We start from the raw sequence: 23,723 nt of genomic DNA, 5'->3' as shown, positions 1-23,723 counted from the left end.
GTTGGGGGAAATCAAAGACAATCTAAAAGGACAACCAGATTTATATGAAAAGATTCATAAGATTGTCTCAAATAGATGGGATAGAATGAATGTGCTTCTCAATAGTCTATCCCACATGCTTACTCCAAAATATTACGAGTCGGAGTATCTCAAAATCCCAACAGCAGGAGGGGTCAAACGAGTTTCTCCTGGTAAAAATTTAATTCTATCTATTTAATAAAGTTTAAAGTTAAAAGTTAAATGAATTTATTATTTTATTATTTCATTTGCATTTTCTTGATATAGTTACTAAACAAATTTTTTTTTGCAGAAAAGGATAATGATATCTTAGACGGTGCAATGCTCGCGCTTGAAGTCATATCTTCTGGAAATGAAGAGTTATCTACACTTTATAGGTCACAACTTGTGGCTTTTGCATCAAGAAGTGAAAGATTTAGCCGAAATACAGCACGAATAGATGCACTGAATCCTACAATGTCAGTTCTTAATTGGTGGCATTTTTATGGTGGTGATACACCGGAGTTGAGAGCATTAGCCATTAAGGTTTTATCTCAACCTATTAACACATCTTCTGCAGAAAGAGTGTGGAGCACCTATAATTACATTCAGAATGTTAAAAGAAATAGGCTCAATGAAGATCGTGCTGATACCTTAGTGTATATTCATTCCAATCTTCGATTGATTGACAGGTATAATTAAACTGTGTTGTACTTTTGTTTTAGTATTTTTTTTCTCTTTTTTTGTCATTGATTGTTTATTAGCATTCATATTTTATATTCTTGTTATAAAAGGTGCAACAATCGCTATAAAGAAGGGCCTAGTCGAAAATGGAATATCAATCCAAAACTTCCTATTGTAGAAGAAAATACGTTGAGATTTGAGGATATGCGATGGAGAGATTTGGATGATAGTGCACAACAATCAAGCACTATTTCCAAATCCAAACATAAAGATGCACAACCAAGAGCTCTATTACCTCCAATAATTATACGTACAAATGAAGTTGAAGAGGATACAAATCAATCCATCAGAGCTAGTAGAACTGCAGATATACAAGAGCGACCATCAGTTCCTCATGGTCGGATTGATCGTTTCTTTAGCCGGAGACCTAGGCAAGGTATGTTGATATTGTGTTTTTTATATTTTAAATTATGGTTTTTGAACATTTTAATTTTTTAACGTATTCATTATAGGAAATGAAGGAAGGAGCAGAAGACATGGTCGTGGAGGACAAGATGCACGTGATGATGCAGAAAGTTCGCGATCTATTGCTGACTTGAAGGGGGAAGAGAAAGATGACAGATTAATGAACTCTTGAATTATTATTATTTTTTTTATGATGTAGTTGGAGTAGTCCAACTTAAAAACTTTTATATACAACAAGAATGTGAATTATGATCTTCTTTTGATGTATAATTTTTTAAATGCTTGACAGTTGCAATATGATGCATTTGTTAGATAATTACAACTTATATTATTTATTGTCTATATACATGTTTTATTTTGTCAATGATGACATAAATCTTAGTTTTTGATAAAATAAAAATATATAATTACATTTTTGCTTCCCTTTCGATTCTTATTCGCTTCCCTTTCGCTTCTCACTCGAATCCTATGTTGCTTCCTTCTTCGCTTCTTAGGTCGCTTCCGGTTCGCTCCCTAGGTCGCTTCCGAGACGCTTCCTAGGTCACTTCCGAGACGCTTCCTGGTTCGCTCCTAAGTCGTCCCGCGTTTCCCGCTTCTTAAAATTTTAGAAGTGCCTTGCTTCTCGCTTCCGCTTCCCGTATCGCTTCCGGCTCCCGCTTCCTCGACTGGCAACTCTGGTATATAGGCAGTTGGTAAGGAGTTTGATTTATTTAACCATTTCTAGGCCGGATATTACCTCCATTGTGCATGTAGTGATCCTGTTTATGAGTGCACCTAGATCAGTTCACTTGGCAGATGTGCTAAGAATTATATGCATTATGCACTATTCTTTTCTGATTTATCTGCATTAGAGCTGAAAGCATATTGTGATGAAGACTTTCGGGGATCCCATGACCAACACTCTACCACTAGATTTTGTATATTCTTGGGAGACTCCTTGGTATCTTGGAAGAGCAAAAACAACATAGAGTTGCTTTGTCCACAGCGGAAGCAAAATATCACATTATAACCCAAGTCACAACAGAGATTTACATGGTTAAGATGGTTATTGCAAGATACAGAAGTCATTATGGAGAAGGCTACTACCTTGTATTATGACAATCAGAGTGCTATTTATATTTTCAAAAATCTGAAATTTCATGAGAAAACTAAGCACATTGAGATAGATTGTCATTTCAATTCGAAGAGAATCATATCGTTGTCATACATTGGAACTGCTAGTCAAATAGCAGATTGCTTCACTAAGTGTTTGCCCTTGAGGACATTCCAACCATTTCTTTTCAAGCTTGGGATGATTGTGTTTTCATCACCTCAAGCTTGAGGGAAAGTGTAATATGCATCTTACAAATACGTGTATGCTACCCTCATTACGGTGTATATATGTTTATCGTAGAGGGGTATTTCTGTAACATAGCCTTAGGCATTATAGTCAATTATTTTTTTCTTCTTGTGTAACCCTAAGGGGACATCCCCTTTTATGTTGTAGCCTCTCATTCTTTTAAATCTAATGAAGCTTTGCTATCTTATTCATTGTGCATCTCCTTCTTGCCTCTCTTGTGCATCTTGCTGAACAATGATCATCAGGCGATGGTTTGATTCATGGTGCAAACCACACAAGGGGCATCTGTTAGCCAAAGATATCTCGAACCGTTGCAATCTGTCAAGGATGAGAAGTCTATCTTCACAACTGAAATGTTGGAAGGGTTGCAACAGGCCACCCAAGGATTGAATTAAGTCTCTTCACCTTATCATTCGAAATATTCATGGGGATGAATTGTGACTTAGTGGTGTTGACCCTCATTCGTACGTTGGACTCAAAATCTGTTAGTGCATCCCACATAGCTTTCAATGACTTGCTAGTAGCACGGCTGAAGAAGATTGCATCGTTTGCATAAAACAGTGAGTGAATGGTAGGAACATATTTGACCAACTTCCGTGCAATCAGTTTCCCACTGCTAACGTCATGCTCTATTTGTCTGCCCAAACATTCCATAACCATGAGGAAGAGGTAGGGGATATGTTATTCCCTTGCTTCAACCTGTGAGAACTGGCAAAGAACTTCCCCAGAGACTGCAGAGGAGGCAGTGCTGATACAGATCATCACTTTATTGGTCCAGTCATTCGGAAAACCAAGAACATGAATGGCCGCTTGGAGAAAACCCCAGTTGATTCTATCATACGGGCTTTAACCATGTCCAGTTTAGGGCATACGGTCAGTGTCCGCCTAGAGGAGATGGGTATAAGGCTTCATAAGTGAGCAGGATGCTTTCATAAATATTCCGATCCCAAAGGAACGCTCCCTGGCAGCATGATATCACCTGTGTGAGTATTGGCCTCATATGGTCCACCATGACTTTAGTGATCACCTTATATAAGAAATTACAGAGTGATCGGTCTTTTCTCATTGGAGGTGTTCCTCCTTAGGGATGAGCACGATATGGATGTGGTTGAGCTTATACACCAATCTACCTTTCCGGAAAGAGTCTTTTATCGCCCTCATAACGTCTACACCCACCACGTCCCAAAAGATTACCAAGGGTTTTGAGCCATCCGAGCTAAAAACGGCCAGTCTAACCTCTTCATTGGTGACTAGGGTGAGGAGGTAGTTTGCTTCTTCCTCAGAAACCATGGGACCTGATGCCATCCTGTCAAACAGTGGCGGAGCCAGAAGTTTTTCGTTGGGTGGGCAGACTTCAGGTCTAGGGGACAATGCTATGGTCTTGAAGGACGATCCATTTATTTGGACCAGTGGCAGAGCCAAAAAAATTTCGCTGGAGGAACCGTCGTTCGTAGAGAGATAAAACTTAAATAAGCCTTTGAATTAAAATAACAATTGTTACAAACACAAACAACTAAATTTATGAACATAATAAGATAAAACCTTAAATTGTACTTTTAAACTAAAATAAAGATTGTTCACTTAAGAAATACAAACAACTAAATTCATGAAATTTTTACAACGGGCATCTTCTATTTTTTATATTTTGAAAATAATTCATAATTGCATCATCACTAATGGTATCAAATGTCTCCTTCTCTATGTAAGTAACCAAAGCATCATTAATCCATTCATCTCCTATTCTATTACGTAGACGACTTTTGATATTGTTCATAACTGAAAATGCTCTTTCAATACTTGTTGCAACTGGCAGAGTTAATGCCAACTTAATCAATAAATACACATGAGAAAATACAATGTGCTTTTGAGTTGCTACCATCATCTCTGCTAGCTCTGCTAAAGATTTTAAACTTGAAAACTGATCACTGTTTCACATTTTTGCAATATGTATGTATATATATAAATCCAATTGATTTTCTAAGTCTAATTATGTTTACTCTAGAAAAGTCCTTAGGGTAAAGCTCAGCAAGATAAATCAACTTATCTTTATCAAAAGCAAAAAAAGAATTCTTTGGACTCAAGCATGCCATTGAAAGGAGGAGCTCTGTATTTTCTTCAGTGAAACGATCATTCAACTCTTGAAGTTGTAAATCAATAATAGCATAAAACACATCAATACGATAATGATGCAATATGGTGATCTTTTCAACCTTACATCTTGGTCGTCCTGGAGGTGTATATGAGTCCCCTAGATCAAGAATCAAAATATCAAAACTCTTACAAAATATGGACACTTTGTTTATGAGAGAGTCTCATCCATTGTCTCTCAAACCTTGAAGACACTGTTTTGATGTAGTGACTAAACTCATAGCATTCACAATGTCTTGATCTTTTCGCTGAAGTGCTTGTGAAAGGTCATCAGTTATTCTCAAAACTTTACACATCAAATGTAAGCAAAAAATAAATTCAAAATCTTGCAACTGATATAAAATAATTACATCTGAACTTTTTCCTGAATATGTATCTTCTGCAATGAAATGTAACACTTGAATAACAGAAGAATACATACTGAGTAAATTAGTTCAATCATCGTAATGAGAACCCCACCGAGTATCACCAGGTCGTTTGAAACTTATTTCTTGATTTAATCATCGTCCTGTTTCAAGTTCACCCAATGCAAGTGTTTCAGCAATTCACATAAATTCTGCTTCTCGAATAAGCTCAGATCTCTTGCATGAAGTGAAGAAAAAAGTTGACAACCTGCCTAATATATTGAAAAACACATCAAGCAATGAAATTTTTTTAGCAACACCAACTAATGTCAATTGAAGTTGATGTGCAAAACAATGAATATAATATGGAGATGCATTTTCATGTAATATAAGAATTTTTAATCCATTAAACTCCCCTCTCATATTATTTGCTCCATCATAATCCTGTCCACACAAACTTGATATGCTTAATTTATTCTTACAAAATGCTTCTTCAACTGCTTGTTTGAGTGACATAGAACTTGTTTCAAGAACATGCACAAGAGTAAGAAATCGCTCAACCACTCGACCTTTTTTATTAACCATAAAACAAGTCATTTGTTCTTTAGTTCATACATCACGAGAATCATCAAGTAAAATAGAAAAAAAGTATCTCCAATTTCCATGATAATAGCATTTGTGGTTTGTATAGAATCAACCTTGACAATATCCTTTTGTATATCTGGAGATATCAATTTGTTATTTTCTGGAGCACTTTTCAATACAACTTTATTTATGCATTGATCTTTGCAAATATCTTCAACAACTCAATAAAATTTCCTATATTAAGAGATTCTTCAACTTTATCATGCCCTCAAAATGACAATCATTAACTTCACAAGTATCTGATTGCAGTAACAGTTGCCCAAAGGCGAAGTCTATATTCATCTTTCTGTCGAACACTTTGTTTATAAAGTATAGCATCAATATGTTGTTTTTGTTACATCAACATTTAACACTTCATTTGTGCTGAATTGTGAAAATTGCTAGAGCTTCCAACTTGTTTATCAAACCTCTTCTTGTCTTTCCAGTTATCAAATCCTTCAGATACAAATGCCTCTGCATTAATCTTCTCTGTACTTTTTAGCATAAAAAGATAACACTGCAAACAATATACTTTTTTCATTGAACAATGTTAGATTCTTCATAACAAGTGCCTTTGTATAACAATTGTGCAGTAAAACCATAATATGCATGATGAAAAGTTTATAATAGGCATTAGGATAAGCAACCTTGGTGGCCGATCCGAGTTGACTCGGGCGATTCTCGAGTCGACTTGGGTTTGCCAACTATGTTCCAAACTCAATCAACTGATGCAACAAGTCTAACATCTTCTTTCACTATCAGTCTCATCTAATTCAACTTCTTCTGGTAGTTGTGTTTATGCAGCTATCCCTAGTATTAGTTTTGGTTGGTTGATAGACTCAGGAGCATTATGTTATATGACCTGATTAGTCTATACTAACCAATTGTAGGTCATGTAGTGGTGTCTTTCACATAACAGATGACTCTTATGAATCTCTAAAGTTGGCTAAATTACTTTTGATTCATATCTTTCTGAAAAACTCAATGTATATGAAGTTTTCTTGGTTCCTTCCCTTGTCATGAACTTACTTTATGTTAGTCAACCTATGTCACGTGGGTGAGGGTGCGGGGGTGCGACACTTTAAAAAACCTTGGGTGCGGCAAGGCAAAAATGTAATATATATATATAATTTTGAAGTTTTAACTGTTAACATTGTCACAATTTAACAATTAACATTGCCATAATATCATTCATCATGCATGCAATATATCAACCTAAATATCAATCAAATAAGTAAAGCAAAAAATAACTAAATTACATACCAAAAGTATATCCTACAATGTATATGACAAAAATAGGGAGGGGCTCGGCCCCTCCCCTGCTGACCCAACAAGGGAGCGAGAGGGTACCTACGACGAGGGAGAGGAGGAGGTAGCGTCGGGCTCCCCTGCGAGACGTCGGGAGGAGAGGAGGCGAGTGAGAGAGCGGAGCTGCGCGGGAGAGGATTGGAGAGGATTAGGGCAAAACAAATTTGCCCTAATCCTCTTTCGCAACTTCTTTTGATCGGGCAACAATTTTTTTTATGTTAAAAAATTGGATGAAAACAACCCTGGGTGCATTGACTGCACCTAGGGTCGTGTTGACCGCACCGAGTGCCGCACCCACGTTGCGTCGCGTCGACGCGGGTGCGGCACCTGCTTTGCCGAGTCCTTGTGACTTAGTAGTCAACTTACTCAATTCAATTGTTATGTAACTTTTACTCTCGATTGTTGTTTTGTGCAAGATCGATCATCAGGGAAGAAGATTGAGACTAGGCATAGACAAGGTTATCTATACTTGACCATTTGGATTAGAATCCTGGTGGAGCAAATATGCGGAGTGTAAGTGATGCAGTTTTATGGCATCATCGTCTTATCCATGTGTCTAGTTCTAGGCTACAATGTATGTTGTCCTTAAGGGTCTTGGGTAGTAAGTGTACTTACAGTGTGTTTGATGATGTTAGGTGTTGTGAGAGTTGTAGGTTGTTTAAAAATCATGTTCTCCCTTCGGTCTAATAGCCTTTTTGAGATTGTTCGCTCTCATGTTTGGGGTCTATCCCTAGTGATGGCAAAAAGGTTGATCCATGTATTTTATGATATTTATTGATGATTTTACCAGATATACATGGATATATTTTATGAAAAACATAAGTGAATTATTTGATATTTTAAAAAAAAATTATGTGTATGTTGAGACTCAATTTTCAGCTAAGGTGAAGACCATGCGCTTTAGATTCAGGGGGAGAATATATGGGGTATAACATGCGTGAATTCTTAATAAAAAAAATGCATGGTGCATCAAAGATCTTGTCCTTACACCCTATAACAAAATGGAGTGATAGTGGTAGAAAGAAAAAAATAGGCATATCCTGGGGACCACTAGAGCTTTGTTGTTTTGGCATGCCCAAGTAGTTCTGGGCAGAGGTCGTGGGAGTTGTAGTCTATTCGATAAATCGGATGCCATCCAAGGTTATTGCAAAGAATTCATCATATAAGAGGTTGTTTGGCAAAAAACCTAATTATTACTTATTGAAAGTGTTTGGTAGTACTTGTTTTGTATTTTTTCCTCCCCAACAAAGAGATAAGTTGTCTCCCAAGTCAGGCAAATGTTGTTTTATTGGATATCCTTAAGAGCATAAAGGCTAGATATGTTTTGATACTATGAGCAAGAAGGTTTAGACTTCTCTAGACATGTAGGATTCTTGGAACACCTACCATATTACAAGAATAATTATCAAGTTGAAAGTTTTGAGTCTACAATTTCCTTCTTGATACCATTCTCAAAAGATGTAGTGAAAGATAAGGAATGAGTTACTTATAATAGAAGGTCATTAGGTGTCCCTTAGTCATTTATTGAGCAACATGATCAGAAAGGCGAATCTCTGCTACAAAAAAGTCCAAATGCCTTCCAGGTCGATCTTAGTGAGCAAGAACTTGTACCTTCTCTCATTCTACATGTGCCTAGAAGCTCTAGGCCTTTTATTCTTCCTCATTTTGTTTCTTATGAATCTTTCTTTGCTACTCATCACACTTTCTTAGCTATGATTCAGTCCTATAATAAGCCAAAATATTATGTTAAAGCTATGTTGGAGCCCGAGTGGCAAAAGATCATGTTATAAGAGTTAAGAGGCATTGGAGAGAATGAAAGCATGAAAATTAGTCAAATTGCCAGAAGGGAAGAATGTAATTGGATGTAAATGGGTATATAAAATCAAGACTACTAATGGTTCGATAGAAAGATATAAGGTTCAACTTGTGGCGAAGAGTTATAGTCAGCAGTATGGGATAGATTTTGCTGAGACTTTTTCCCATATTGCTCATATGACAACCATCAGGGCCTTGTTAGCAGTTGCAACTGTAAGAAGTTGAGACTTGTGGCATCTAGATATCAAAAATGCCTTTTTGAATTGTGATTTGACAGAGAAAGTATACATGGAATTGCCTCAGGGAATCATCGACAAGGAGGGTAGAGTGTAGAAGTTAAAGAGGGTAGAGTGTAGAAGTTAAAGAGAGTTCTGTATGGGTTGAAGCAAGCTCTAAGGGCTTGGTTTGATAAGTTCAGCACTTCAGTTACAAGATTGGGTTTTAAGCAGAGTGATCTAACATTATTTGTAGCATCCTCTACTCAAGGGCAGTGTATAATTTTTGTTGATGATATTATAATTGTGGAGGATGATAAAGTCATGATTGATAATGTGAAATCTCAGTTGACAAAGAACTTTGAAATGAAAGACTTGAGAAAGTTGAAATACTTCTTGGGGCTAGAAGTTGCACTCTCTGGGAAGGTATTTGTTGACGCGACAAAAGTATATAGTTTAGTTGATAGGTAAAGCGAAGTTGACAGAAGGCAAGAAGCAGGTGAACACTCCTATGGAATCCAACTGCAAATTAAACCATTCATATGTTGAACTTCTTGATGGTATATAGCAGTCACCAGAAACGCCTATGTATAAGGGGAAGCGCGCTTCCTCGAGACGCATTTCGGAAGCGCGAAACGCGGCGCTTCCGAAACGCACAGGGAAGCGCACATAAAAAAGAAGAAGCGCGTCCCCCTTTAAAGGGGGATGCACTTCTCTTTATTGGGGGACGTGTCTCCCTTTAAAGGGAGACATGTCCCTCTTTTAAAGGGACGTGTTTCCCTTTAAAGGAAAACGTGTCCCCCTTTAAAGGGAATCGCGTCCCCCTTTAAAGGGAATCGCGTCCCCCTTTAAAGGGGGACGCGTTTACGAAATACCAATTTTACCCTTTTTCAAAACGAAAATGACACGTGAAAAACAAGAAACTAAAAAAAAAGTCTGAAAAAGGGCAAAACAGACATTTTAAAAAAATCGTGAAAACTTAAGAACGAAGTTTTGCTTTTTCACCCGACTCCTCTCTCTCTCTCTCTCATTTTCGGCCACCGGCGACCTCCGCCGACCAGCGACCTCCGGCGACCTCCGCCGACCGCCGACCTCCATCGATCGGCGACCTCCGTCGACCGGCGACCTCCGACGATCTGCGACCTCCGACGATCTGCTACCTCCGACGATCTGCGACCTCTGACGATCAGCGACCTCTGACGATCGGCGACATCTGACGATCGGCGACCTCCTCCTTTGTTGACATCCGAAGACCTTGATCGATGTTGGCAATGTCTCTGTTTAGGTATGTTCCTCTCTCTTCCACTGATGCCCGACGACCTCTCGATTCGCTCAAGGTCATCCAAAATTTGTTGTGAGAGGAACAGAGGCGTACGCCTCAGGTACTGAGGCGTACGCCTCTGACAACAAATGCGATGAGGCGAAGCGAGGCGTTGAGCCTGCGCTTCGCCTCTGAGGCGTACGCCTCAGGTACTGCACAACATTGGTTCGGGGGCAGCGTCCCCGAAATTTTTTTTGACATAAAATAAAAAATGGCTACGATTATTAATAAAAAACTATTTCATATGGACAAATCGAACTATTTGCTGCAGTCAGTGCTGGGTAGGACTGGGCTGGGCTACAAAAATGGATAAAAATCTATTTCATATGGAATCAGGGCTGGGCTAGCCGGCTAGGACTGGGCTTTTAAAAAAAATAACTGTTATGGTAGCCTCCCGAAACAGTTATTTATTTTTTATTTTTTAAAAGCCCAGTCCTAGCCCAGCCCTGATTCCATATGAAATAGATTTTTATCCATTTTTGTAGCCCAACCCAGTACCCAACGTCGTTTTTTTTGAGATAAAATAAAAATGGCTACAATTATTAATAAAAATCTATTTCATATGGACAAATCAAACTATTTGCTGCAGTCAGGGTTGAGGTACAAAAATGGATAAAAATCTATTTCATATGGAATCGGAGCTGGGCTAGGAATGAGCTTTTAAATTTTTTTTTAACTGGACTGGGAGGCCCATATTTTGCTTTGATGAAGAGTTTTTGAGTGATATAGGGCTGGTGTCTGACTTGTGTGGTGTGAGGTTTAGCTTGTGAGTAGAGGTTTGATTCCTTCATTCTCTCTAGAAAGTACATTTAGGGAACAGAGGATTGTTAGAGACTATTTGTTTCATTTTCCCGTTGCAATAACATGATGGTCTTTTTCTTTTGTGTTATCAATATGATGATCATTTATATTCTTATTTGAGTCCCATGAATGAACAATATATTGGTTGAGAAACATTTCACATTTTGTGGTTGAACTGAGTTTATTTGGTTGTCTTTTTTAGAAATAAGGGTTAATGCAATATTTTTTTATCATTCTTGTAGGTTTTAACTTTTAAGTCATTTTGACGATTGCTTGAATCCTGATTCCTGATCAGATTGACTGGATCACTTTTATTATTCTTTTATTGTTGGATATATATGGATTATTGATTTATTGTTTTCAATTTCAAAGTCAATGAAAAACATGTTCTGCCTCCACAAGTTGTCTTATGGTTTCATTATGGTGTTTGATCTTGCAGACTTCTAGAATCTATTCTCTCCTTGATCTCTTGAAGTGATTTTGCTTTATGTGAATTCTGAACTTACATGTTGATCAAGTGAACCAAGCATGATAAAAAAAACAAAACAAAAGAGATACTTATAAGTATCCTATAATATATAAAAAATATATTATAGGAAAATTCTTGAATTCATATTATAAAAACATATTATACAAAATGTATACCAAGCATGATTGAGCTTATCATCCCTATTAAGTATGAATTCTTTGATATACCGAGCGTGGGCACACCCAGGCTCGGCTCATTTACTCTATCAGAAGAGTGGGGCAACTAGTATGCTGCACCTAGTTGTTTAAAATTTTAAATAAATATCATTATTGCTAGTAACAGTCGGCCAATATGAATTTTGTTTTTCTTCGTTGTTATGTTATCTTATTTTGGCATTTTTTCATAAATGCAAACTTTTGAAAGAACTTTTTTTTTTAAAATTTTGTTTGCTTTATCATAGTATATTATAGAATCATAGATCTTTCACCTCCTTAAATGATGTTTATTTATTTGTTTTAGTAATTGGTAAATTATGAGTAATGATTTGTGTTCTTCATTCTCCATCATTTACTGTTAATAATAGCTTTTTTAAAGTGTTTTAGGTTAATTCTGATACTTTTATGATGCAAATATATTTGCATGTTCTTTGCTTCATTAATGACCATCTCAAGCTATGATCACGATAATTCTGATGACGATGACGATTCTTTGTATAATTTGGAGCATGAATCATCTAGTGGTGTTGGGAAGGGCAGGAAGAGGTCTTCTGCTTGTCCATATCAGTTTGAGGACCGAAACGAAAATTGTTTTGATGAGGAAGATGAAGAAGAATATGACTTGGATGACTACTATTCTGAAGATGACCAAGATGATGAACCACCTAGCATGCATAAAACAACAGTGCTATGGCGCCATGTATTGAAACAAAAGAAGGGTGGGCAAGGAAAGCAAGGTGGAACCCAAGTTTTTATGTGCAGGCACTGCAAAAATATTTATCATGGGTCATATACTCGAGTTTTTGCACATCTCATGGGATCTCCAAAGGGACAAAGTGTTGGGATTGCCTTTTGCCTTGTAGTTGCAAAAAATGCAGAATTGGCAAAAAAAATTAAAAGGCAAGTTCGTCGAGTAGAGGTTTCATCAAGTGCATTTGAGTTGAGGAGATCAAGAATTGATACTCCGAAGAATCCTATTAGTATGACTACATCATCTAGTGGAAGCCAAAAAACAGTTCATATTCGTGATACCTTTAAAAAGGTAGAAAGAGATGATGTAGATCACAAAATTATCAGATTTTTGTGTGCAAATGACATACCTTTCAATGTGCTTCGATCACCATATTGGGAAGAGATGATATCTGCAGTTAGTAAAGTGCCCGGATATAAACCCCCATCATATGAAAAAGCGCGAACAATGTTGCTTGACAATGAGAAAGAGTGTGTTCACAAGGAGTTAAATGAATTCCGAGAAAAGTTTGAGGAGTTTGGAGTTTCCATTGTTGCAGACGGTTGGACAAATATCAAGAACAAACACTTGATAAATATACTTGCCTCAAACTGTTTTGGCTCAATGTTCTTATATGCAAGCGATTTTTCTAATGTGAAACAGTCAGCTGCAAACATTGCCGAGTTTTTTAAGACGGGATTTAAACTTGTGGGGCCTTCTAATGTAGTGCAAGTGATTACAGACAATGCAGCAAATTGCAAGTTAGCAGGTGAAGAATTAAAACAAACGTACAAGTATATTTTTTGGTCACCTTGTGTTGTGCACACACTTAATTTGATCTTCAAGGATTTGGCACATGAGTTTCATTGGTTGGGAGAAACATATTTGCAGAGTAAAGAAATTGTGAAGTATATCACAAATCATTCAAAAGCACTAGCAATCTTTAGAAGCAATGAAAAATTAGAATTAATAAAGATTGCAAAAACAAGGTTTGCTTCACATTATACTACTTTGAAACGCTTGTGTGAGGGAGAGCTTAAGGCTCAGAGTAATTTCAGATAGATGGAGCGATTGGAAGCAATCATGCATGGATGAAATTATGAAAAAAAGGGTTGTTACAACAGAAACAATTGTTCTTGATGAAAAATATTGGGATTTTGTACGTTTAGTATTATTGATTACAAAACCCATCTATAAGATGATTAAATTTTGTGATCAGGAAGGCCCTATAATTGGTGAAGTGTATGAAGGCATTGGACAACATGTTGGGGGAAATCAAAGACAATCTAAAAGGACAACCAGATTTATATGAAAAGATTCATAAGATTGTCTCAAATAGATGAGATAGAATGAATGTGCCTCTCCATAGTATAGCCCACATGCTTACTCCAAAATATTAGAGTCGGAGTATCTCAAAATCCCAACAGCAGGAGGGGTCAAACGAGTTTCTCCTGGTAAAAAATTAATTCTATCTATTTAATAAAGTTTAAAGTTAAATGATTTAATTATTTTATTATTTCATTTGCATTTTCTTGTTATAGTTACTAAACAATTTTTTTTGCAGAAAAGGATAATGATATCTTAGACGGTGCAATGTTCACGCTTGAAGTCATATCTTCTGGAAATAAAGAGTTATCTACACTTTATAGGTCACAACTTGTGGCTTTTGCATCAAGAAGTGGAAGATTTAGCCGAAATGCAGCACGAATAGATGCATTGAATCCTACAATGTCAGTGCTTAATTGGTGGCATTTTTATGGTGGTGATACACCGGAGTTGAGAGCATTAGCCATTAAGGTTTTATCTCAACCTATTAACACATCTTCTGCAGAAAGAGTGTGGAGCACCTATAGTTACATTCACAATGTTAAAAGAAATAGGCTCAATGAAGATCGTGCTGATACCTTAGTGTATATTCATTTCAATCTTCGATTGATTGACATGTATAATTAAACTGTGTTGTACTTTTGTTTTGGTATTTTTTTTTCTTTTTTTCTATCATTGATTATTTATTAACATTCATATTTTATATTCTTGTTATAAAAGGTGCAACAATCGCTATAAAGAAGGGCCTAGTCGAAAATGGGATATCAATCCAGAACTTCCTATTGTAGAAGAAAATACGTTGAGATTTGAGGATATGCGATGGAGAGATTTGGATGATAGTGCACAACAATCAAGCACTATTTCCAAATCCAAACATAAAGATGCACAACCAAAAGCTCCATTACCTCCAATAATTATACGTACAAATGAAGTTGAAGAGGATACAAATCAATCCATCAGAGCTAGTAGAACTGCAGATATACAAGAGCGACCATCAGTTCCTCATGGTCGGATTGATCGTTTCTTTAGTCGGAGACCTAGGCAAGGTATGTTGATATTGTGTTTTTTATATTTTAAATAATGGTTTTTGAACATTTTAATTTTTTAACGTATTCATTATAGGAAATGAAGAAAGGAGCAAAAGACATGGTCGTGGAGGACAAGATGCAGGTGATGATGTAGAAAGTTCGCGATCTATTGCTGACTTGAAGGGGGAAGAGAAAGATGACAGATTAATGAACTCTTGAATTATTATTATTGTTTTTTATGATGTAGTTGGAGTAGTCCAACTTAAAAACTTTTATATACAACAAGAATGTGAATTATGATCTTCTTTTGATGTATAATTTTTTAAATGCTTGACAGTTGCAATATGATGCATTTGTTAGATAATTACAACTTATATTATTTATTGTCTATATACATGTTTTATTTTGTCAATGATGACATAAATCTTAGTTTTTGATAAAATAAAAATATATAATTACATTTTTGCTTCCCTTTCGTCAATGATGACATAAATCTTAGTTTTTTGATAAAATAAAAAATATATAGTTTTTGATAAAAATAAAAATCCTATGTTGCTTCCTTCTTCGCTTCTTAGGTCGCTTCCGGTTCGCTCCCTAGGTCGCTTCCGAGACGCTTCCTAGGTCGCTTCCGAGACGCTTCCTGGTTCGCTCCTAAGTCGTCCTGCGCTTCCTAAAATTTTAGAAGTGCCTCGCTTCCCGCTTCCGCTTCCCGTATCGCTTCCCGCTCCCGCTTCCTCGACTGGCAACTCTGGTTCTTTGTCATCAGAGGAAAGGGACGGAGCTTTGCGCCTGCTCCCTCCCCTCTCGTTCCCTCTCCTTGCAACTCTCGTCTCGCTCTGTCTCGTTGCGGCTTTTGACAGCCCCAGCATCGTCGGCTCCCTCTCGTCCTCTTTGTTTCCCCCTTTGCGATTTTCGGTGAGCCGATCCCCCGTGCCAACCCTGTCCTTGTGCCTGCCGACAGGGGGCTTTGCCCCCTGCCCCTTTTATCTTTTCGGCAAGACAGGGGGTCTCACCCCTGTCCTCGAGCTTATCGGCAGGGGGCTTTGCCCCCTGCCCCTTTGATCTTTTCGGTAGAACAGGGGGCTCTACCCCCTGTCGTTTTGATCGTCGGCAGGGGAAAAGCCCTTGTAGTCATGGGTTGAATGCTTCTCTTATGTGATTTTCTTGAAACGTGCAGAACTTGGATAAATTTTTTATCTTTTTAATGATTTGGCATTACTTGCTAGAACTTGCGAACTGAAAATCGAGTTTGAACTTACTTGGCATTACTTTAGATGAGGTAAACTGATTATTTCATGCAAGAGGAAGATCCGGAGATCACAACGGGTTTGGACTTTGGAGAATTTTACGGTACCTGCTGCCACCTTCTCTAGAATTTTACTTTCACTTGATGATTGAGAGGTTTAGATTCAGTTCATATCATGTTGTTGATACTCATTGCTTAGTTACAAAACATAGTTTGATACCTAACCTCATAGAAGATTGTCATTTTCATTTTGTTTGATCCTTTTTTGCAATGAGATTTGGCTCATAGAACATTGTCTTATTTTTTTTCGTTGCATAGGAATTGATTAGTTTATAATGAAAAGGCCAATCTTTGATAAATCTTTTGTAACTCGAGAAGGAGAACCAAGTCAGAAAATAAGCAAAACAGAAATTGATGAATCAGAGTTACCTGCAGACCCTGCACTTCGTTCTTCTATTTCTAGTTATCATCCTAATATCCAAGATAATGTTCGTAGAGCATATATGATCTGAGGTCCTTGTCAACCTCGAGATTGTACGTTTCAACTAAACCACAAAAAACGAAGGTTCATTCCAGCGTGGTATGATGAGTATACGAATTTGTTGGAGTATAGTACAAGCATAAAGTATATTGTTTGCAGTGTTATCTTTTTATGCTAAAAAGTACAGAGAAGATTAATGCAGAGGCATTTGTATCTGAAGGATTTGATAACTGGAAAGACAAGAAGAGGTTTGATAAACAAGTTGGAAGCTCTAGCAATTTTCACAATTCAGCACAAATGAAATGTTAAATGTTGATGTAACAAAAACAACATATTGATGCTATACTTTATAAACAAAGTGTTCGACAGAAAGATGAATATAGACTTCGCCTTTGGGCAACTGTTACTGCAATCAGATACTTGTGAAGTTAATGATTGTCATTTTGAGGGCATGATAAAGTTGAAGAATCTCTTAATATAGGAAATTTTATTGAGTTGTTGAAGATATTTGCAAAGATCAATGCATAAATAAAGTTGTATTGAAAAGTGCTCCAGAAAATAACAAATTGATATCTCCAGATATACAAAAGGATATTGTCAAGGTTGATTCTATACAAACCACAAATGCTATTATCATGGAAATTGGAGATACTTTTTTTCTATTTTACTTGATGATTCTCGTGATGTATGAACTAAAGAACAAATGACTTGTTTTATGGTTAATAAAAAAGGTCGAGTGGTTGAGCGATTTCTTACTCTTGTGCATGTTCTTGAAACAAGTTCTATGTCACTCAAACAAGCAGTTGAAGAAGCATTTTGTAAGAATAAATTAAGCATATCAAGTTTGTGTGGACAGGATTATGATGGAGCAAATAATATGAGAGGGGAGTTTAATGGATTAAAAATTCTTATATTACATGAAAATGCATCTCCATATTATATTCATTGTTTTGCACATCAACTTCAATTGACATTAGTTGGTGTTGCTAAAAAAATTTCATTGCTTGATGTGTTTTTCAATATATTAGGCAGGTTGTCAACTTTTTTCTTCACTTCATGCAAGAGATCTGAGCTTATTCGAGAAGCAGAATTTATGTGAATTGCTGAAACACTTGCATTGGGTGAACTTGAAACAGGACGATGATTAAATCAAGAAATAAGTTTCAAACGACCTGGTGATACTCGGTGGGGTTCTCATTACGATGATTGAACTAATTTACTCAGTATGTATTCTTCTGTTATTCAAGTGTTACATTTCATTGCAGAAGATACATATTCAGGAAAAAGTTCAGATGTAATTATTTTATATCAGTTGCAAGATTTTGAATTTATTTTTTGCTTACATTTGATGTGTAAAGTTTTGAGAATAACTGATGACCTTTCACAAGCACTTCAGCGAAAAGATCAAGACATTGTGAATGCTATGAGTTTAGTCACTACATCAAAACAGTGTCTTCAAGGTTTGAGAGACAATGGATGAGACTCTCTCATAAACAAAGTGTCCATATTTTGTAAGAGTTTTGATATTTTGATTCTTGATCTAGGGGACTCATATACACCTCAAGGACGACCAAGATGTAAGGTTGAAAAGATCACCATATTGCATCATTATCGTATTGATGTGTTTTATGCTATTATTGATTTACAACTTCAAGAGTTGAATGATCGTTTCACTGAAGAAAATACAGAGCTCCTCCTTTCAATGGCATGCTTGAGTCCAAAGAATTCTTTTTTTGCTTTTGATAAAGATAAGTTGATTTATCTTGCTGAGCTTTACCCTAAGGACTTTTCTAGAGTAAACATAATTAGACTTAGAAAATCAATTGGATATATATATATACATACATATTGCAAAAATGTAAAACAGTGATCAGTTTTCAAGTTTAAAATCTTTAGCAGAGCTAGCAGAGATGATGGTAGCAACTTAAAAGCACATTGTATTTTCTCGTGTATTTATTGATTAAGTTGGCATTAACTCTGCCAGTTGCAACAAGTGTTGAAAGAGCATTTTCAGTTATGAACAATATCAAAAGTCGTCTGCGTAATAGAATAGGAGATGAATGGATCAATGATGCTTTGGTTACTTACATAGAGAAGGAGACATTTGATACCATTAGTGATGATGCAATTATGAATTATTTTCAAAATATAAAAAATAGAAGATGCCCGTTGTAAAAATTTCATGAATTTAGTTGTTTGTATTTCTTAAGTGAACAATCTTTATTTTAGTTTAAAAGTACAATTTAAGGTTTTATCTTATTATGTTCATAAATTTAGTTGTTTGTGTTTGTAACAATTGTTATTTTAATTCAAAGGCTTATTTAAGTTTTATCTCTCTACGAACGACGGTTCCTCCAGCGAAATTTTTTTGGCTCTGCCACTGGTCCAAATAAATGGATCGTCCTTCAAGACCATAGCATTGTCCCCTAGACCTGAAGTCTGCCCACCCAACAAAAAACTTCTGGCTCCGCCACTGTTTGACAGGATGGCATCAGGTCCCATGGTTTCTGAGGAAGAAGCAAACTACCTCCTCACCCTAGTCACCGATGAAGAGGTTAGACTGGCCGTTTTTAGCTCGGATGGCTCAAAACCCTTGGTAATCTTTTGGGACGTGGTGGGTGTAGACGTTATGAGGGCGATAAAAGACTCTTTCCGGAAAGGTAGATTGGTGTATAAGCTCAACCACATCCATATCGTGCTCATCCCTAAGGAGGAAGAACACCTCCAATGAGAAAAGACCGATCACTCTGTAATTTCTTATATAAGGTGATCACTAAAGTCATGGTGGACCATATGAGGCCAATACTCACACAGGTGATATCATGCTGCCAGGGAGCGTTCCTTTGGGATCGGAATATTTATGAAAGCATCCTGCTCACTTATGAAGCCTTAGACCCATCTCCTCTAGGCGGACACTGACCGTATGCCCTAAACTGGACATGGTTAAAGCCCGTATGATAGAATCAACTGGGGTTTTCTCCAAGCGGCCATTCATGTTCTTGGTTTTCCGAATGACTGGACCAATAAAGTGATGATCTGTATCAGCACTGCCTCCTCTGCAGTCTCTGGGGAAGTTCTTTGCCAGTTCTCACAGGTTGAAGCAAGGGAATAACATATCCCCTACCTCTTCCTCATGGTTATGGAATGTTTGGGCAGACAAATAGAGCATGACGTTAGCAGTGGGAAACTGATTGCACGGAAGTTGGTCAAATATGTTCCTACCATTCACTCACTGTTTTATGCAAACGATGCAATCTTCTTCAGCCGTGCTACTAGCAAGTCATTGAAAGCTATGTGGGATACACTAACAGATTTTGAGTCCAACGTACGAATGAGGGTCAACACCACTAAGTCACAATTCATCCCCATGAATATTTCGAATGATAAGGTGAAGAGACTTAATTCAATCCTTGGGTGGCCTGTTGCAACCCTTCCAACATTTCAGTTGTGAAGATAGACTTCTCATCCTTGACAGATTGCAACGGTTCGAGATATCTTTGGCTAACAGATGCCCCTTGTGTGGTTTGCACCCTGAATCAAACCATCGCCTGATGATCATTGTTCAGCAAGATGCACAAGAGAGGCAAGAAGGAGATGCACAATGAATAAGATAGCAAAGCTTCATTAGATTTAAAAGAATGAGAGGCTACAACTTAAAAGGGGATGTCCCCTTAGGGTTACACAAGAAGAAAAAAATAATTGACTATAATGCCTAAGGCTATGTTACAGAAATACCCCTCTACGATAAACATATATACACCGTAATGAGGGTAGCATACACGTATTTGTAAGATGCATATTACACTTTCCCTCAAGCTTGAGGTGATGAAAACACAATCATCCCAAGCTTGAAAAGAAATGGTTGGAATGTCCTCAAGGGCAAACACTTAGTGAAGCAATCTGCTATTTGACTAGCAGTTCCAATGTATGACAACGATATGATTCTCTTTGAATTGAAATGACAATCTATCTCAATGTGCTTAGTTTTCTCATGAAATTTCAGATTTTTGAAAATATAAATAGCACTCTGATTGTCATAATACAAGGTAGTAGCCTTCTCCATAATGACTTCCGTATCTTGCAATAACCATCTTAACCATGTAAATCTCTGTTGTGACTTGGGTTATAATGTGATATTTTGCTTCCGCTGTGGACAAAGCAACTCTATGTTGTTTTTGCTCTTCCAAGATACCAAGGAGTCTCCCAAGAATATACAAAATCTAGTAGTAGAGTGTTGGTCATGGGATCCCCGAAAGTCTTCATCACAATATGCTTTCAGCTCTAATGCAGATAAATCAGAAAAGAATAGTGCATAATGCATATAATTCTTAGCACATCTGCCAAGTGAACTGATCTAGGTGCACTCATAAACAGGATCACTACATGCACAATGGAGGTAATATCCGGCCTAGAAATGGTTAAATAAATCAAACTCCTTACCAACTGCCTATATACCAGAGTTGCCAGTCGAGGAAGTGGGAGCCGGAAGCGATACTGGAAGCGGAAGCGGGAAGCAAGGCACTTCTAAAATTTTAGGAAGCGGGAAGCGCGGGACGACTTAGGAGCGAACCAGGAAGCGTCTCGGAAGCGACCTAGGAAGCATCTCGGAAGCGACCTAGGGAGCGAACCGGAAGCGACCTAAGAAGCGAAGAAGGAAGCAACATAGGATTCGAGTGAGAAGCGAAAGGGAAGCGAATAAGAATCGAAAGTGAAGCAAAAATGTAATTATATATTTTTATTTTATCAAAAACTAAGATTTATGTCATCATTGACAAAATAAAACATGTATATAGACAATAAATAATATAAGTTGTAATTATCTAACAAATGCATCATATTGCAACTGTCAAGCATTTAAAAAATTATACATCAAAAGAAGATCATAATTCACATTCTTGTTGTATATAAAAGTTTTTAAGTTGGACTACTCCAACTACATCATAAAAAAAATAATAATAATTCAAGAGTTCATTAATCTGTCATCTTTCTCTTCCCCCTTCAAGTCAGCAATAGATCGCGAACTTTCTGCATCATCACGTGCATCTTGTCCTCCACGACCATGTCTTCTGCTCCTTCCTTCATTTCCTATAATGAATACGTTAAAAAATTAAAATGTTCAAAAACCATAATTTAAAATATAAAAAACACAATATCAACATACCTTGCCTAGGTCTCCGGCTAAAGAAACGATCAATCCGACCATGAGGAACTGATGGTCGCTCTTGTATATCTGCAGTTCTACTAGCTCTGATGGATTGATTTGTATCCTCTTCAACTTCATTTGTACGTATAATTATTGGAGGTAATGGAGCTCTTGGTTGTGCATCTTTATGTATGGATTTGGAAATAGTGCTTGATTGTTGTGCACTATCATCCAAATCTCTCCATCGCATATCCTCAAATCTCAACGTATTTTCTTCTACAATAGGAAGTTTTGGATTGATATCCCATTTTCGACTAGGCCCTTCTTTATAGCGATTGTTGCACCTTTTATAACAAGAATATAAAATATGAATGCTAATAAACAATCAATGATAAAAAAAGAGAAAAAAATACTAAAACAAAAGTACAACACAGTTTAATTATACCTGTCAATCAATCGAAGATTGGAATGAATATACACTAAGGTATCAGCACGATCTTCATTGAGCCTATTTCTTTTAACATTGTGAATGTAATTATAGGTGCTCCACACTCTTTCTGCAGAAGATGTGTTAATAGGTTGAGATAAAACCTTAATGGCTAATGCTCTCAACTCCGGTGTATCACCACTATAAAAATGCCACCAATTAAGCACTGACATTGTAGGATTCAATGCATCTATTCGTGCTGTATTTCGGCTAAATCTTCCACTTCTTGATGCAAAAGCCACAAGTTGTGACCTATAAAGTGTAGATAACTCTTCATTTCCAGAAGATATGACTTCAAGCGCGAGCATTGCACCGTCTAAGATATCATTATCCTTTTCTGCAAAAAAAAAATGTTTAGTAACTATATCAACAAAATGCAAATGAAATAATAAAATAATAAATTCATTTAACTTTTAACTTTAAACTTTATTAAATAGATAGAATTAAATTTTTACCAGGAGAAACTCGTTTGACCCCTCCTGCTGTTGGGATTTTGAGATACTCCGACTCGTAATATTTTGGAGTAAGCATGTGGGCTAGACTATGGAGAGACACATTCATTCTATCCCATCTATTTGAGACAATCTTATGAATCTTTTCATATAAATCTGGTTGTCCTTTTAGATTGTCTTTGATTTCCCCCAACATGTTGTCCATGCCTTCATACACTTCACTAATTATAGGGCCTTCCTGATCACAAAATTTAATCATCTTATAGATGGGTTTTGTAATCAATAATGCTAAACGTACAGAATCCCAATATTCTTCATCAAGAACAGTTGTTTCTGTTGTAACAACCATTTTTTCATAATTTCATCCGTGCATGATTGCTTCCAATCGCTCCATCTATCTGAAATTACTCTGAGCCTTAAGCTCTCTCTCACATCAAGCAAGCGTTTCAAAGTAGTATAATGTGAAGCAAACCTTTTTTTTGCAATCTTTATTAATTCTAATTTTTCATTGCTTCTAAAGATTGCTAGTGCTTTTGAATGATTTGTGATATACTTCACAATTTTTTTACTCTGCAAATATGTTTCTCCCAACCAATGAAACTCGTGCCAAATCCTTGAAGATCAAATTAAGTGTGTGCACAACACAAGGTGACCAAAAAATATACTTGTACGTTTGTTTTAATTCTTCACCTGCTAACTTGCAATTTGCTGCATTGTCTGTAATCACTTGCACTACATTAGAAGGCCCCACAAGTTTAAATCCCGTCTTAAAAAACTCGACAATGTTTGCAACTGACTGTTTCACATTAGAAAAATCGCTTGCATATAAGAACATTGAGCCAAAACAGTTTGAGGCAAGTATATTTATCAAGTGTTTGTTCTTGATATTTGTCCAACCGACTGAAACAATGGAAACTCCAAACTCCTTAAACTTTTCTCGAAATTCATTTAACTCCCTGTGAACACACTCTTTCTCATTGTCAAGCAACGTTGTTCGCGCTTTTTCATATGATGGGGGTTTATATCCGGGCACTTTACTAACTGCAGATATCATCTCTTCCCAATATAGTGATCGAAGTACATTG

The 23,723-nt window shown here is 36.8% G+C and overlaps 1 protein-coding gene and 2 long non-coding RNA genes across 3 annotated transcripts in view; 1 reads left to right on the top strand and 2 right to left on the bottom strand.

Moving 5' to 3' along the window:
- LOC149840374 (N-alpha-acetyltransferase MAK3-like) overlaps positions 1–23,723 on the bottom strand; it is a gene marked incomplete at its 5' end in the record, with an annotated part of 53,335 nt that overhangs the window by 6,760 nt on the left and 22,852 nt on the right. The gene's annotated exons all lie outside the window — the stretch shown is intronic.
- LOC149840376 (uncharacterized) lies at positions 855–1,494 on the top strand. Its single transcript, XR_016431391.1, has 2 exons — positions 855–1,117; positions 1,194–1,494. It is a non-coding gene; the product is annotated as an uncharacterized LOC149840376 (long non-coding RNA).
- LOC149840375 (uncharacterized) lies at positions 21,034–22,530 on the bottom strand. Its single transcript, XR_016431392.1, has 2 exons — positions 21,718–22,530; positions 21,034–21,641 (listed from the first exon to the last, which is right to left on the bottom strand). It is a non-coding gene; the product is annotated as an uncharacterized LOC149840375 (long non-coding RNA).

This window comes from Nuphar pumila, chromosome 4 (genome assembly GCF_984573655.1).
Source record: "Nuphar pumila chromosome 4, dmNupPumi1.hap1.1, whole genome shotgun sequence".
NCBI lineage: Eukaryota > Viridiplantae > Streptophyta > Magnoliopsida > Nymphaeales > Nymphaeaceae > Nuphar > Nuphar pumila.
This window is presented reverse-complemented; position numbering and strand designations above follow the sequence as displayed.